Raw genomic sequence first — 15,872 nt, forward strand, 5'->3', positions numbered from 1 at the left:
ATCTCTGAGTTGTACAAGTTGGATATTTGGGACTGACAAAGGCTTGAATACAGCTCTACAGTTATGGTCTGAAGCTTGCTTGTATGAAAGATTGGTCATCCTGACTTTTAGTCATATTCGAGTAAATCTCTGTTATATTTAATACCTTGTAGCAGCTAGAAACCAATCATTTTTTAAATGAAGTACAGCCCCATAGACTTAGTAATACTCTTCGCTCTCCCCAGTTACCATATAGTTTAAGAATTCTCGATTCATTCCTAGCGTTCGTATTATTCTCTTGGATTTAATTAAGTCTCTTTCTTTATATTAATAATGAGTTCAAATAAAATATAAATAATAATAATATTTATTTGTAATTAGGCATTTAATTTCAATTAATTAGTTAGTTAAACAATGTATAATATAATAAAAAAAAATAATACTTGATTATTTTAATAATTATGTAATTACAGTTGAACTTCCATAACTCGAACTCTTGAATTGCCAATAGAAGTCAAACTTCATACTAATTTCCTTCCATCAATTATATTACACTTATGGTTGCATAAATCATGTTACAAGGGCCAATGCCATCATGATACAGACGTTAAGAGCCAAACAATAGCAAACTGCTTCCGAAAGGCTGGATTTGGTCAACATTCCGCCTGGGACGACGAAGATTACACAGCATTATTTTCGTTTTGCAAAACATTGACGATGATCAAAAATTTATTCAAACTGATTTCAAATTATGGATGAGAAATAGTAATAGTACAGATTATATTCAGGTGGACAACAAGATCTGCTCGTCCGGATTTATAACAGATGATATTGTAGAACTGGATATTTTAGGCCCAACGAATATGACTTTTAGCGTCATGCAAAGCGATGAGGATTCTGATGAGAAATTTTTAAAACGTCAGCCAAACAGCTTTTTGAAATTTTTTTTGTTTTAATGAAAACTTCTATAATTTGAAGTCGCTCTAACTCGATGTTTTTTTTGGTGATATTAGTGATTTCAGTTATGGAAGTTCCACTGTAGTTAAAATCAAATTTATATTTAATATTTTCATTTTTTTTTCACTTATTAGCACAATTTTTTTTTATTTAAAAAAATTTAAAAATATTTGTTTGCCATTTTAGCAATAATTTTAATCCCTAAACAATAAACAAATAATTTGAAAGTCATTCGTCATCTAACTATTATTCACGTTCACAATATTTTGCACAACACTGTATGTTCGCAATTCTAATCGCAAAACTTACGTCTTGAAAGGCTTAACTCTAGCGGCATTTGTGTTTTGATGACAAATATTATTGTTAATTTTTGCACTACAAAACAAACACATCAACATTTATATAATATATATGTATGTGAGCATTTACACCCAATTTATGTAAGTAAATGCTCGACGCTGCCATTAATGGATCCCGCTGCGCAATGCAAACGTTACAAATTGTAATAAAAACAACACTAAAATCACATACAAATATAACAATTGAATGTGGTATGATGAAATAAAAACCGCCAACAACAAAGCAACCGCAATACGCAAATGTAAACGTTACGGCAAATGAATGGAAGAAGATGATTACTTTCAAAGGTAACAACAAAAACAAACACATGTGTGTGTGAAGTGCTTGACACAGCAGCTGCTGTTGATTTAGTGCGCAAAGGAAATAATAACAAGAACAATAACAGCAAAAACTATAACAAATAACTAGAAAACAAACTTGAATGAAAGGAAAACAAAAGTAATAGAAAGCAAATAGTAGTATGAGCTAGCCCAACACACACCATCGCACATACATATGCATGCATGTAGAATGAAATGTGTTTAATAATTTGCTACTGCGCAACATTTCCACTTAATTTGCACGCCAATTGGCAATTGCCGCAATGTGCCGCCCGCCGCAAGCGAATCGCAGCGAAATGAATGTGCGCAGCAAATCAAATACTCCAGAGCCTAACCTTTGTCGTAGCAGCTGACAGGCAATAGCAGCAACGCCACCGCCACCTCAACTAAAAGCTAGCCAGCCAGCCACCTCAACCACCACCAACTATATACCAGGTATGTATGTGAGAATGTGTGTGTGTGTGTGTGTGTGTCTGTGCAGCATTTGCCATTAACAACCGGCCAACACAGTTCAACAATCCGGCAAACGTGTGGCTGCCAAGTAGTACTCGGCTTTTGACTAATGCGCGTTGAAGCGATTTGCGTTGAGTGGCAACGGCGATGGGTGATGGGCGCACGGTGAATGGCGGGTGGTGGTGGCGTAGAATTAACGACGACATCGAACATATACTTTTGAGCAGATACTATAACTACCCGATGCGGCAGGCAGTGCAAACAGTTTTATGTGTGTGTGTTCCGGCAGTTAGTTATTGTCGTGTGCGCGCAGCGGTGTGGGGCGTGAGGGGATTTATGCCATGCACAACAGAAAAAGCAAATAAAATTACGGAAATTGGGGTGGGTGAAATGGCCAGGGTGACGACTGCGACGACGACTATGACAAATACCATGGCGACATTGACGGTGGCGCTTTCGTCAAAAATACAGGCGCCTGCCTAAAACACACGTACATACACCATAAATTTGGGGTGGATAAGTGCCGGCTTGAGCCGTATCGCGTCGCATGTGCACGGATATACAATACTTAAATGAATTTATTTAGATATATACAATATAAATAGCAACGAGTATGTTGGAACAATAGCGCATATGGCACAGGATATACGTAAGCGCACAGTGTGTCGTCAATGATTTCAAGGACGCAGATGGCGTAGAATTTCAAAACAAACAATTCTCTAGCGTACCAGTGTGGTGCTTGAGGTTCGGGCTCGTGTCTAACGATATTCGCTATTTTCCGACTAGAGTGCAATACCTGCATGTACCAAATATATTCTAAAACATGTAAGGAAGGGCTAAGTTCGGGTGTAACCGAACATTTTATACTCTCGCAATTTATTTATTTAACTTTATTTATATTATATAATACACAATTTGAGTCACGTATTCGTCATATATATTGTATAAAGACCATTGAAAGTTGGAAACCATAATATTAGGTTAGAAGCACCGAGGTCCTCGTGTTCGATATATGGGGTCTTAAAACCCTATGGTTAGATTTCGGTGATTTTTAGAATGGGGCTGCTACACTATAAACATAGTATTTGTGCAAAGTTCTGCACCGATATCTTCACTAGTACTTACTTTATATATTGTAAAGTAAACGATTCAGATTGTCTTCAAAGTTCTGGTATATAGGAAGTAGGCGCGGTTGTGAAGCGATTTGGCCTATTTTCACAACATATCATTGGGATGTAAGGTAACTATTACAAACCAAGTTTCATTGAAATCGGTCGAGTAGTTCCTGAGATATGGTTTTTGGCCCATAAGTGGGCGACGCCACGCCCATTTTCCATTTTGTAAAAAAATCTGAGTGCAGCTTCCATCTGCCATTCCTTATGTGAAATTTAGTGTTTCTGACGTTTTTCCTCAGTGAGTTAACACACTTTTAGTAATTTTCAACCTAACCTTTGTATGGGAGGTGGGCGTGGTTATTGTCCGATTTCTGTCAATTTTGGAATGTAAAAGGAAATGGCTAAAAAAAAAACGACTGCAGAAAGTTTGGTTTATATAGCTCTATTGGTTTGCGAGTTATATACAAATAACCGATTTGGGGGCGAGGCCACGCCCACTTCCCCAAAAAAATTACATCCACATATGCCCCCTCATAGTGCGATCCTTCATACCAAATTTTATTTCCATAGCTTTATTTATGGCTTAGTTATGGCACTTTATGTGTTTTCGGTTTTCGCCATTTTGTGGGCGTGGCAGTGGTCCGATTTTGCTCATTTTTTTTTTGCTCGAAAGCAACCTTCCTATGGTGCCAAGAAATAAGTTACAGCTTGCACAGACGGACGGACGGACAGACAGACATTCGGATTTGAACTCCACTCTTCACCCTGATCACTTTGGTATATATAACCCTATATCTAACTCGTTTAGTTTTGGGTGTTACAAACAACCGTTATGTGAACAAAACTATAATACTCTCTTAGCAACTTTGTTGCGAGAGTATAAAAAATTACAAATCCTCAGAGTTGATGTGATACGAGTATATACATTTTATTTTTAAAGGCAACAAGTGCAACTAGTATGTGACTAGTATTTTAAAATCAGATGAAGATGAATTCTATAGTTATCGAAAAAGTTTTTAACGATAGATTTCGCTGATCTAAATATACATAATATTTATAAAAGATGTAAATAGTTACAGTTGAATAGTGTATTTCTTTCGAAGGAAAGTTTGTAAACAATACAACAGTGACTTGCAATCGATCAAAACCTCAAAGAATCATATAAAGGGGTTTTCAATAGGAACGCTACAAAAGTAGACTGATAGGGAAAGCAAACGACGCCATGTGTCGGCCGACTTATGCTTGAAAACCGTCGAGAATTGGGTTCAGCGAATGGACTTCTGTAAGCGTGCCCGTGGTGGCCATTGAATTGCAAATTTTGTAGCGCTCTTATTGAAAAACCGTTTACTTCTGAGAAGAGAAACATGAGTATAACTCTTTTAGGTTATTAAAGTCTATTATACGGAGCTTTGCAAGAACTCAGCCCGAAAATCAATATAATGATTCACTACTTTGTCAGTCAGCCTTACAAGTTTTTTGGTAGGAGCTTGCAGTAAATCCTCACCAAATACTGCCAACTACAACGTTTCATCACGCTATATACAGACTAAGATCCGCAAAATGAATGCTGAAAAGAGGTTGTATGGAGTTCGGGAAGGAAATCAACAATTATTCTTCACGTAACCCACTTAATGAGACTTCTGCAGAAAACGAGTTGATACGTAACATTTTCTAAAACTTCGAACATAAAGATAAAGGTACGGCAGTCATTAGACCTTAGGTTTACTTCCCATCATGTCTCATCATGATCTGTAGTTTTTTGTGGTTATGTTTAGGCTATTTTGATGACGTTTCAACAGTGATTTGTGCCGTGAATTTTACTTTTCTAGCTATCCATTGTTATTAATTTTCCCCTACTGAAGCTACTCAAAAGGTAGAAGCAAAGGTAGAACAAGGAAATTTTGTAGAGAATTCAAACTATATTTGGATTTAGAAATTCCACATTTTCTACTTTGCACAGATCTCTTTTCAGACACTTAAAGTATTTCTTCTAATTCTTTTTAGATTATAAGTCACTAATGATCAAGATTACAAACAAAAAAACTTTCCCTTAATACACTTGTTATTGCTTTATTGCCTATAAACGATTATTAGCGTAAATAATAATTTTTAATACTATCTTACCGTCATAAATACTAGTTTGGTAGTATAAACCGCAGACTTCCATACATATATGCAATTGCCGAGTATATAAATTTATATATACTTAAACGCTGCCAATTGTGTGACAATGGAAAAGGCGGTGTTAATAACTTTTAAGTTTATAAACATTTAACAACGGCTTTTATGTCGAAAAATTAGCAAATTTTATGAGGTAAACAAATGATAAAGGCGCCAAATGAGAGCGAGGAGTTGTAAATAAAAAATTAAAATAATAATCAACATTAAGCGCTTTAAAGTCCACACTGTAGACGTAGCAGCTTCTATTAAATAATTAACTTTCTGTCATAAATAAATGGAAATCGCAGCGCCGTCTTTACACCGCATAAGCGACGAGGCATTAAGCTGACAATCTTAGTAGTGATTGGTTTTTATTGATTTATAAATAAAAAATAATATATTATAATAATAACAAATGATATGCGCATAAAATTCATCATAAATATTTACTTGGCAACCACGCTAAATACAGTAGCTTAATTATAAATGCAAAAGATACGAGAATCAACAAATATTTTCTTATCAGTAACAGTACAACCGAAATACAAACGGGGGAAGTAATGTGCTATCGTGTGTTTCATGATTTATAGCGAAATCGTTGCGAGAGCCTCAGACCAGATTGTTGTGGTCGATTAACAAACGCATTATTTCATATATAGTAGAATATATATTTACTCCCTTTTGCCGCTATAATCGTCACACTCGCGTCGGCCGTAAATCAGCAAGAAAGCCAAATTGTCAAATTGACAGGTTTATGAGGAGTTTCCTTTAATTTTTGTGGGGTTCGCGCGCTACTTTAGTCACGAACCAAAGATATGAATGAAGACCAACACAAAAACAAAGGGTAAAAAATCAGACATAACCTAAAATTGTCGTTGATGGTTATTTGATTAGAGATTTGTGGCGTCATGTTGTGCAATTGACAAATGTAATCCAGCTTTTTGATACAATAAAAAAAAACGGAAAGAAGCAAGGTGGTACAAATTACGGCTGGTACCGAGTGATAAGTTATTGTTGTTAGGCGCAAAAAAAACAATGATTCAAGTTTAACAATTACGAAAGGACCGCTGAAACCGATCCAGAGCCGCAAGTTGTTTTTGTTGAGGAAAGCTAACGAGTAAACAGTCTTCGGTCGGTCGGGTTTGAACCGGCTATGCTGACCAAATTCTCGTAAGAACAGAGCAAAATGCTGGATTGGAAATGGTTCGTAAATTATCAATCCTGTATGATAAACATCTGGGATAAACGAGTAAATAGTCCATTGTCGGATAAAAATTCGGGTTCATTTCGGTTATGTCTACCGAATTGTGGTGAGAATAGAGCCTTAAATCCCGATATTGATCTTATAAGGTCTAACTCAAGTGCTGGACTGGAAATGGTTCGAAAATAAACATACCTGAATGATCAATTTACAGCACGAGCAATCAACAAGAAAAACTACAACAACTGGAGATCGGATAGTTGAAAAGTCAGATCATGTTTAGAACGCAATAGTTGGGTCTTGGAAAATGCATTGTGATCGTACTATATCCATTTTTAATTATGTAGAAGTTACTCTTTCCGAGATTTAGCATATAGTCAGCAATTGTAAAGTATACCGTTATTTTAATAGGTGGACCTGGTTATCATTCGCTGATAATCGTTTTAACATAAAATGTTGTTTAGCAAATTTTTAGAGTACCCTCAGCAACCGTTATGTGTACAAAACCATTACGCTCTTCCGCAACATGCTGTGGGTGTTGAAAAATTTAAACCATGTGTAAACCTTTCTGCATTCACAGGTACGTATTTCAGTTGTTTTCCTTCTTATTTACGAAAGCACTACACAGCGTTAGCTGAACTTGATGAACAGATTGGCAAAAAGCCTTATCTGCAGTGTCAATCATAGTTAATCCCATTGCCGGCGATAGCTACCGAACTGCTTCGCAAATAGCAATCTACAATATAAACATGTATTTGAATATATCTAGAGATTCGTGCGGTAAGTAGTAGTTAATCGTCCAAAGAATTGCGTTCTGTAAGGCAACTGCGCGTACCCGAGTTGGCGTTAGATATGAATCCCTTGACAAACTTGTCACATTGCGGACATGTGGAGATAACTGTAAAATGCAACAAACTATAAATGGAGTACAATATAATGGGTAAACAAGTAGCAGTGGTTTGTAGAGGCCTTGAAGGTGTTTGTGTGTGAGTTTGTGTATGAGAGTGAGCAGTTTGGAGGGATTGCGCTTTTGGCTTGTCAACAAAGAAGTAAAGTGTAAATATGCTTTTAGTTGTTTTCCACATACTTTTCTGCTATTTTGTCATTTGTTTTGATTGCAAATGTTGCTACGCCAAACAGTCAGTTAAGACAAATGTAAAGAGTGATTAGTTTATTTGTAGATAAGTACTTAGACGGGTTGTCTACGTGTCGCATTAGCGCGTAGAGCTGTTACAGTCACCGGAGATATAACGAGCTTTGCAGGTAATCTTATTGTTACCATAAAATATCTTGTTAGGGTTGCAGTAGAGTGTAGAATTGCTTATGGGTATGCAATTACCGTTCCATTACGGGAGAGAGTTGAAGTAGCAATGGAGCATCTTCTTTTATTTTTGTAGTTTTAGAGTACATTCCGGTTTAAGGTCGGTAAAGTCGATAGATACTAAAAATTTTACACTCCAAAAATTTATAAAATCAAAATTTAAGTATTAAGATAGAACGAAGTTTGGTAAGTTCAGTTTTTGAAAGAAATTAAGCTTCCTTTACTCCGAAAATATGCACGGACTCCTCTCTAACACTATTCCATTGCTGAGAGAGTAGAAGCAGAGCTTCTCTTATTTATACAGTTTGAGAATCAACTCCGTCGGCTGAAGTCCGTAATGTCAATAGATAGATGTCGAAGATACTAAAAATTTTCATCTCCAGGAATATCCTAAATATCCAAATAGGTTAGGTTTGTCTGGTAGGGCACGCATAGACCAGTTATGGTCCTAATCGATACCAGATGGTGTGCCGTCACGTATTCCCTGAGTAGTAGGCATCGTTTAGGATATAAGCGCTTGGAGCGAATTTTAAGACATTATGAGGCCTCACTAACGATATCTTCTCCAACTTGTCATACCAAATATAGGTATTAATATATAACATATACCGGTAAGACCAGATCTAAAAATAAATGAAGCTTTCATAAAAAACGTTTTCCCGTTTTAAAATCTGAACTTGGCTTGATGACGCAAACTCGTCATCTATAGATTCCGTTCAAAACCTGATGATTACAGATATTTGCTAAGCAAGTAAGCCGGGTTCCTCGGACCGACAGCCATATACGTACTCCACTCCAACACTGGGCACCGAAAGTAATGATGAATATTTGAAGGAGGTTACCCTCTACATATATAGGTGATGATCTTGAACTCGGATTGGGCCATATCGATGAAGGTTTGAAGGGGAACAAACATAATAAATGATCAGCAATTGCAATTGCCCCATATCGATCTAGAAGACTTAGAATCAATCATCGTTGGATCGAATTTCATCTAAGTTGATGGTTCCTATCGAGGTTGGAAAGCCAACCCTCCACACTATCGTATTTCTGGTTATAGTTTATTTGGTATAATCTATATTATTCACCACATGCTTTTCGAGGACTTGAACTTGGAGAGTGTCGAATAGAACGAGCAACTAGACTTTGGTTAATTATACACCACATATTATTCTGTATCGAATTAACCAGTCATTATTGCCACTCCTACTACAGAACTAAATTTGAAATTATTTTCTAACACAATTTTTGCTTGGTTTTTCGCTATACCCGCGACACTGTGCTACTACCTTGACAGCGGCGCGTAGACAGGGGAGTGCCATAACTGTAAATATTGCATCTATTATACACCTCTGTTTGTATGTTTATTCACGCAGTACATTGTTGGCATGTGTGGGCAGGCAATCGGCCAGGCGAATGTGTAAATAATAATAATAATAATGGCAATAAAAGCACTTGGAGGAAAATGGCAATTGAAATTGAAATTCGATTTTCCGCTTTTACGAGATTTACGTTTGTTTGCCAGCACAACCACTTACGTACATATGTATGTATGTAGGTATATACAAACAGACACAGCTATATTTGACTTACTTTTATAGTTTTTGTATTTTTTTTTTTCTATTTTTTTCTCCGTTTGGGCTACAAATAATGCAAACAACAATTGAACGCATGAAGATGACTGTCAACGGTGCAGTAATTGCTGTTGTATTTGTTGTTAGTACTACATGCATAAGCCTACCTACCGTATATACTATGTAAATATGAATGTATGCATGTATCTAAGTATCTGTGTATGACTATCTCGCCATACCTAACCAAATAATAAGTAAAATGTATTTGAGCAGGGTAAATATGAGGATATTATTTGTTGTTGTTGTTTTTTATATTTTCTGCGTTTTTCTTGTTGTTTTTGTAAGATATGTACATATGTGCTTATTTATAATATGCGCATTTGGAAATTTCACAAAACCCAACAAAATGTGCGAATAGCAACTAAAGCAAATATGCGATTATGGAGAGAGTGGACCGCAGGAGAAAAAAATAATTATAAAAAAGAAAAAAACAGCAAAAACAACTAACAAACTAAAACAGGGAGACATCAGATAAATGGCAATAAAAAGAAGGTTGCGGTGATTGAAGCCAGATAAAATGTGGCGAAATATAAAAATAATAATGCGAAACATCAATTAAACGGTTGAGCTTTGACTACTCAAGCGTAGGAGGTGAAGAGGTGGGGAATGATAAGAATTGCGATTTTAGACACAATATTTTTTTAAATGTCTTTTATTTTGCACACCACTGTATGTTTGTATGTAATTAGGTATGCATATAAATTGTATTTGACGAGTGAAAAATCGTGTAGTGGAAAAATCTATTCGTCATCGGCGGTGTCAGCGACAATACAAAACTCGTTACGAACGAAATGAGCGATAAATTAAGTGCTCAACAACAACAATAATAACAACAAAATCAATTTAACGAAATTCATATTTCTTGCTTGGCCGAAGTTCTAAAAGATACATATCCACATATTTATTTCACATGACAAACTCGTACACGAATTGCTAATATGTAGTAGAAAAAAGGCCAGATGAAAAAAATTGTGTGTAATGACAACAACAAACATATGGTGTTGCTGCTCAACGAGCAATCGCACACCCGCATATTTCGCTCGATTTCGCATCACTACATATCGCGTTTAAAAACACGATGTATCTTCGCAAAACAAATCTTCGCACAGCAGACAATAGGCACAACAATCAAGTGAATGAGTGAGGGGGGAGTATTAGTTATACAAATTACACAAACTACAATGCAAAATACTTGTTTTTCCACACTTACGACAATCGCGCATATGTATTTACATATCTAAATATGCGATTTACAGTAGTGGTAAAATAATTACAACTGTCACTATATGTATTTTAAAATCTTGATTTATTCGAAAATTACTCAGAAATTCCTTTCACATAGTTCCAAAAATGTTTTACTAATATTTTCAAAATATACTCTATAGATTCAATTCCTTCAGGAGATGTGGGCATGCTAGTATGAAAATATTTACTATTTTTTAAGTGTAATAATATTTTATAATTTCCAAAGTATTTCTATAATTTAGATTCTTTAAGTAATTTAATTTTTTTTGAAAATGTGGCTTTTATTATCCTGGTTATCCTGGGAATCATTAACCACATGTTCCTCTTTAATTTTTTTGTAAAAATTAATAGTTTTTGATTTTATTTTAAGTTGTTTTCAAATTTGATTATTTCAAACCATAAATATTACTTTTTCAATACATTATCATATCTATTTTCAAAATTGTTTTGCTATTATAGTTCAAAAATAATTTATGATTTCTTTTATATAAACGAAAGGCTCTAAAATTGAGATGTAGAGCCGATTAAAAGTATTTCAAAGCTGAAAATATTTTCGTGAAAGATTTGTAATTATAAAAAAAAGATATCTATAAAAGAGTCATTAGAAAGTACTTTTGAGAAGTTAGCAGCTAAGCCGTTCCCATGACACATGGTTTAAAGTAACAGGAACGGACCCTGATTTTTATCCGGCTACCCGGACTGTTAAATAAATAGCATTCCGCAAAATTATTTGCTTTAAGTCGCTAAACAACCACAATTATTTATATAAGAGATAATTACAATTTTAACATTATATTTAATTTCTGAAACTGTTTGCTTTACGTATGATTCTTTTGCAAACCACAGAAATAATATAAAATTCATTAAGAGATAGACTTTAATCAAGTATCTTAACTAATTATATTCTTTGAAATATTGTAAACTTGTATTATTGATTAAACACACTATTTAAAACAGTGCAATAATTATGACGTACACTGTATATGAACACAAACATACACATTAATTCAGTGATATGCCTTTTTGCGCTCTTCTCCCACGATTGCTTTAAGTATTTTTTTTTTACTTGTTTTTGTTTTTGCCTTTTGACCACAAAAGTGTTTTTATACGATTTATTAAATAGGCGACTAGTTCGGCTTTTGTTATACATACACAAATAGTAAATTGAAAAAATTTATATTTGTTTAAATCTTTTATCATACGAATCTGCGAACAGCTAAGAGGCGAGGAATTAAAAACACATTAAAAAACAGACACAAGCAAAACGATTGTGAGTTATGTATGTATACATTTAGTAGGTATACAGTATATAGGCTTACGTATGCTTTGCGAAGCAACACCTTAAATTGCATATCTATAGAAATCAGCGAATTTCAACAATCTCAACAATCATAAAAAAACGGCAGTCGAGAGCAGCCATAATATCCGCTTAATTATAATGACTATTATTGTTGTTGTCATTAATTTATTTTATCGTTTTGTTGTTGGCGGTTTTGTAGCCATTCACTTATGAATTTATTATTTATTGATACTGTATTCACACGCAACAACACAATACGATACAAAACACTCATTTATACACACAACACTTTTATAGTGCCACTTTTCAGCTTGTTTTATGCATATAAATCGCTTTAAATGTCAGCACAGCCTGCGGTTTATAATTTTTCTAGGTTTATTTTCAATATTTTTCAATGCTTATGGACTTAATTGGTTATTTTTGCTGTTATAGTTTCATTAATTTTACGTTTCATTTATTGCTTTGCTAATTCTCTTTTCGTATTTATTCAACGCGCTTTGCTGCTTATTCGTTTCAATTTTTATAGATTTTTTTAGCATAATTTATTATTTGTATTTTGTTTGCTCACACTTTATCGTCACTTTACCTTCAATTTTGTAGCAAATTTTTATTGCTGTCATGAATTTCAATTATACGTTAATTTGCATAAATAATTCTTTGCACTTTTTGCCGTGTTTCAATTTGTTATTTGTCATTTTTATTTTTCGTATTAGTATAATTGTTACACATTTAAGCGTTTATACGATTGTTTTTAATTTCTTTTCACTTTTTGCTTTCGATCTCTTAGTCAATAGTTGACTAAACGCACGACTGACGGCTGTCCGATTAAGGTAAATTAAATGAATATACCTAAAAAGCTGTAACAACGCATATGGCGCGATGAAAACAATAATAAGGTATAAATAAAAAAGTAACCACCACACTATACACAGCACGAAGGAAACTCGTTATGTCGTCTCCAATAGTGTCCGCAGCGTTGCAAGCAGGGGAACAAAGCCAACAACGAAAAAGGTTGGCTGCTTTTAAGGATAATTACATATTCAGGTAATGGTAATTGCTGTCGTCGCTGCGCTGAAGTGACTACTTTGTAGGAGCATACACACACACACGTACTTGTGTAGTAACAGTATTTGTTCTTGTTTTCGCTTCATTTCAAGGGTAAACAAAAAATAAGGGTAAACGTGACGCAGCGAAAACTCTAGATAGCGATTTTATTGTATTTGGTAAATACCGATAATATAAAATGTGCGCTCAGCGTTAAAATCTAATATGGCATTGAATTGGTTTTCTATTATTATTATTATTTTTTTTTTTAATTTCTTTTATTATGATATGCATGCAAGCATATGAAGTGCAGATGGTATCAGTGCATACTTTTATACACAATAAAATTTCTCACGTTCTCATGCACCAAGAAGTTTTCACACCAAACTGCGAAGTATGCTATGCTTGTAGCCACCAATTTGTATTTAACCAATAACTTTACACTGGGTTAATCAATTATTTACTACACGGTTTTTATGCCGGTAAGTTATATTTTGAGATATTTCATGAAAGTAATTACGAAATATCAGCATCAACAATTGACACACTGTAGTGGAGCAACAGTAGGCAAGAGCCATCAAAACAAACTACAAATTCACCGCCAATTGCAACGGCATGCGCGCGCATTTGTTTTCAAAACATATTTCTCTTTCGGTTTTTTGTGTTGTGCTTTAACATTTTATTTCTCATATCCACTGTTTTCATACGTTGTTTTCATTGCATTTTACGATATCTTCTATTCACAAAATTTATCAGATATTTTCATACGCTATTTGTTGTTGTTTTCTGCCAATACTTTCACACATTATTATTATATTTGCTTACCTTCTGCTTTAATCCGAAAATTGCGTCTTTGTTGTTGCGCTGCAAATTAGTTTTGTCTGCACAGTAAAAATATTATTTGTTGTCAACATTTTATTTTATATTTTCATTGAAATTCTCTTTATACACTATTTGATTTTTTACTATATTTCGTACACTTCACTACCGTTTCGCATTCTCAACCCATTTACCATTTATGTAGTTTGTTTTCGTTTTTCTCGTTGGTTTTGCGCTCTCGCTGTTACCATTCGCGCAAACCAAAAATTCACTCACAAAAATATACACAATCACACGCACTCTCGCTACGTACGAACATACTCGTTTACTCGTGTATACGAAAAGATGAAAATTTTTCTCACTACCTTCACTGTAAGCAGGTTTTTCGATTTTCATTCGTCGATTTGACACACTTTCTGGACGATTTTCATGCCGTTTTCACTGCACCCACTTACTTTAGTGATTGTTTTTCACTTTTTCAATAGTTTTATTAATTAATTATGACATTTTCTATATAAATATGAGAAAAATAACGCACTCACGATATGTTAATACGTTTAAGGGAAAAGCGAAAAGTAGAATGCGAAATGCGAGCTTAGCTGCGGTTATTTTGGCGTTTCTCTTTGCTGTCGGAATTCCATGTAGAGTGCGTTCCAGCAGATAGTCGTGTGTAGAAACCAATTGGCAGTGTTCACAGTTCTTCTAGTTACGAATTGGAAATGGAGAGAAGGAAATTAAACCGGTACTTTTGAAAGTCGGACATTTGTAAATTATGTTTAGTGTTATTATAATCTTATTTTTTAACTACTGGTTTATTTAAAATTCCGAATATTACCTTTTATTTATTAAATATTATTTGTTGCTTTGATTTATAGTCAGTTTGCTTAATGAAATTTCTTGTTCTATTCCCATTACCAAATTTGAAATCTCTTGTGAACACTTTTTAAGCAATTCAACTCGTTGAAAGCTATTAAAAGTCGAAAGGAATTTGAGAGATCCAGAGAAGAGGTGTAAAAAATTTCAGAATGATTGTTTTCTTTTTTTCTTTGACTGTTGACAGACTTGCCTTCGAAGCAAAAGATATAATTATTGCTTAATGAGTGCATTATTATTATTAATTCGTTTTTGAAGAGGTTTACTGCGATCTATTATCGAGTAGAACTCTCCTATCCTCAACACAGCAAATACATATGTATAACCCGAGTATAATAACAAAGAAATAGTCGCCAAGAGCTAGCTCTCAAAGGCAGTGATCGGAATAATGGAAAACATAGTCCAAGTGACTCCATCAAAATGTAAACTAACAGGATCACGTGGCGCAACAAATTTTGAATAAACTCAACTTCATGCGACTCCTTAAAATCCTCATCCTCCTTCCATCAAAATGTAAGCAATCCAGACTGAAAGGAAAACAAAACTAACCTCAAGTGCGCCCAAAATGTAAAAAAAAATCCCTCTCTAATTGGGGTGGGGTTTGTTTATTATATTTTGGCGGTCACATGGTCGGTTACATTTTGAGGGGGTCAATGAGCTTTCGTGGGGGTCGGGTTTATTTGCATTTTGAGGTGCACATGTAAGGGTCACGGATAGTCTGATTTATTCACATTTTTGGGGGGTCAATTTTATTTTCATTTGAATGGGAATGCGAGAGGTCTGTTTTTTTGCAATTTAAGGCATTTCGTAGTTTCGTAGCGTTAATATACAACTGATGGTTGAATGATCCGCTCGGTGGACTTTCTCTATAATATTCAACATCCAAGAGAAGTTTATTGCAACTTTTCGCGATCAGGTCTATATTTTGAAGGATTCCCAGAATTTACTTCCGTTTAAGATCTATGGGATGGTGTTTATAGCCTATAAGCCGCTTCATTAAACCACATTTTTTTAAACAAAACGGAGCAGTTATTGGAATTTGATTACGATAGTTGTCAGATCATTAAGGTAATTCGCTGATTATATCTCAG

General features: G+C 34.6%; 1 protein-coding gene across 2 annotated transcripts in view; it reads right to left on the reverse strand.

The window, feature by feature from the left end:
* LOC105217796 (histone-lysine N-methyltransferase trithorax) overlaps positions 1-14,539 on the reverse strand; it is a 51,407-nt gene extending 36,868 nt beyond the window's left edge. For both annotated transcript variants that reach the window (XM_054225974.1, XM_011192987.3), the window contains exon 1: positions 13,915-14,539. The gene's annotated coding sequence lies outside the window, so the exon portion shown is untranslated. The remainder of the gene's footprint in view (positions 1-13,914) is intronic.
* Between the last annotated feature and the right edge of the window lie 1,333 nt (positions 14,540-15,872).

Source organism: Zeugodacus cucurbitae, chromosome 2, assembly GCF_028554725.1.
Source record: "Zeugodacus cucurbitae isolate PBARC_wt_2022May chromosome 2, idZeuCucr1.2, whole genome shotgun sequence".
Classification (NCBI taxonomy): domain Eukaryota; kingdom Metazoa; phylum Arthropoda; class Insecta; order Diptera; family Tephritidae; genus Zeugodacus; species Zeugodacus cucurbitae.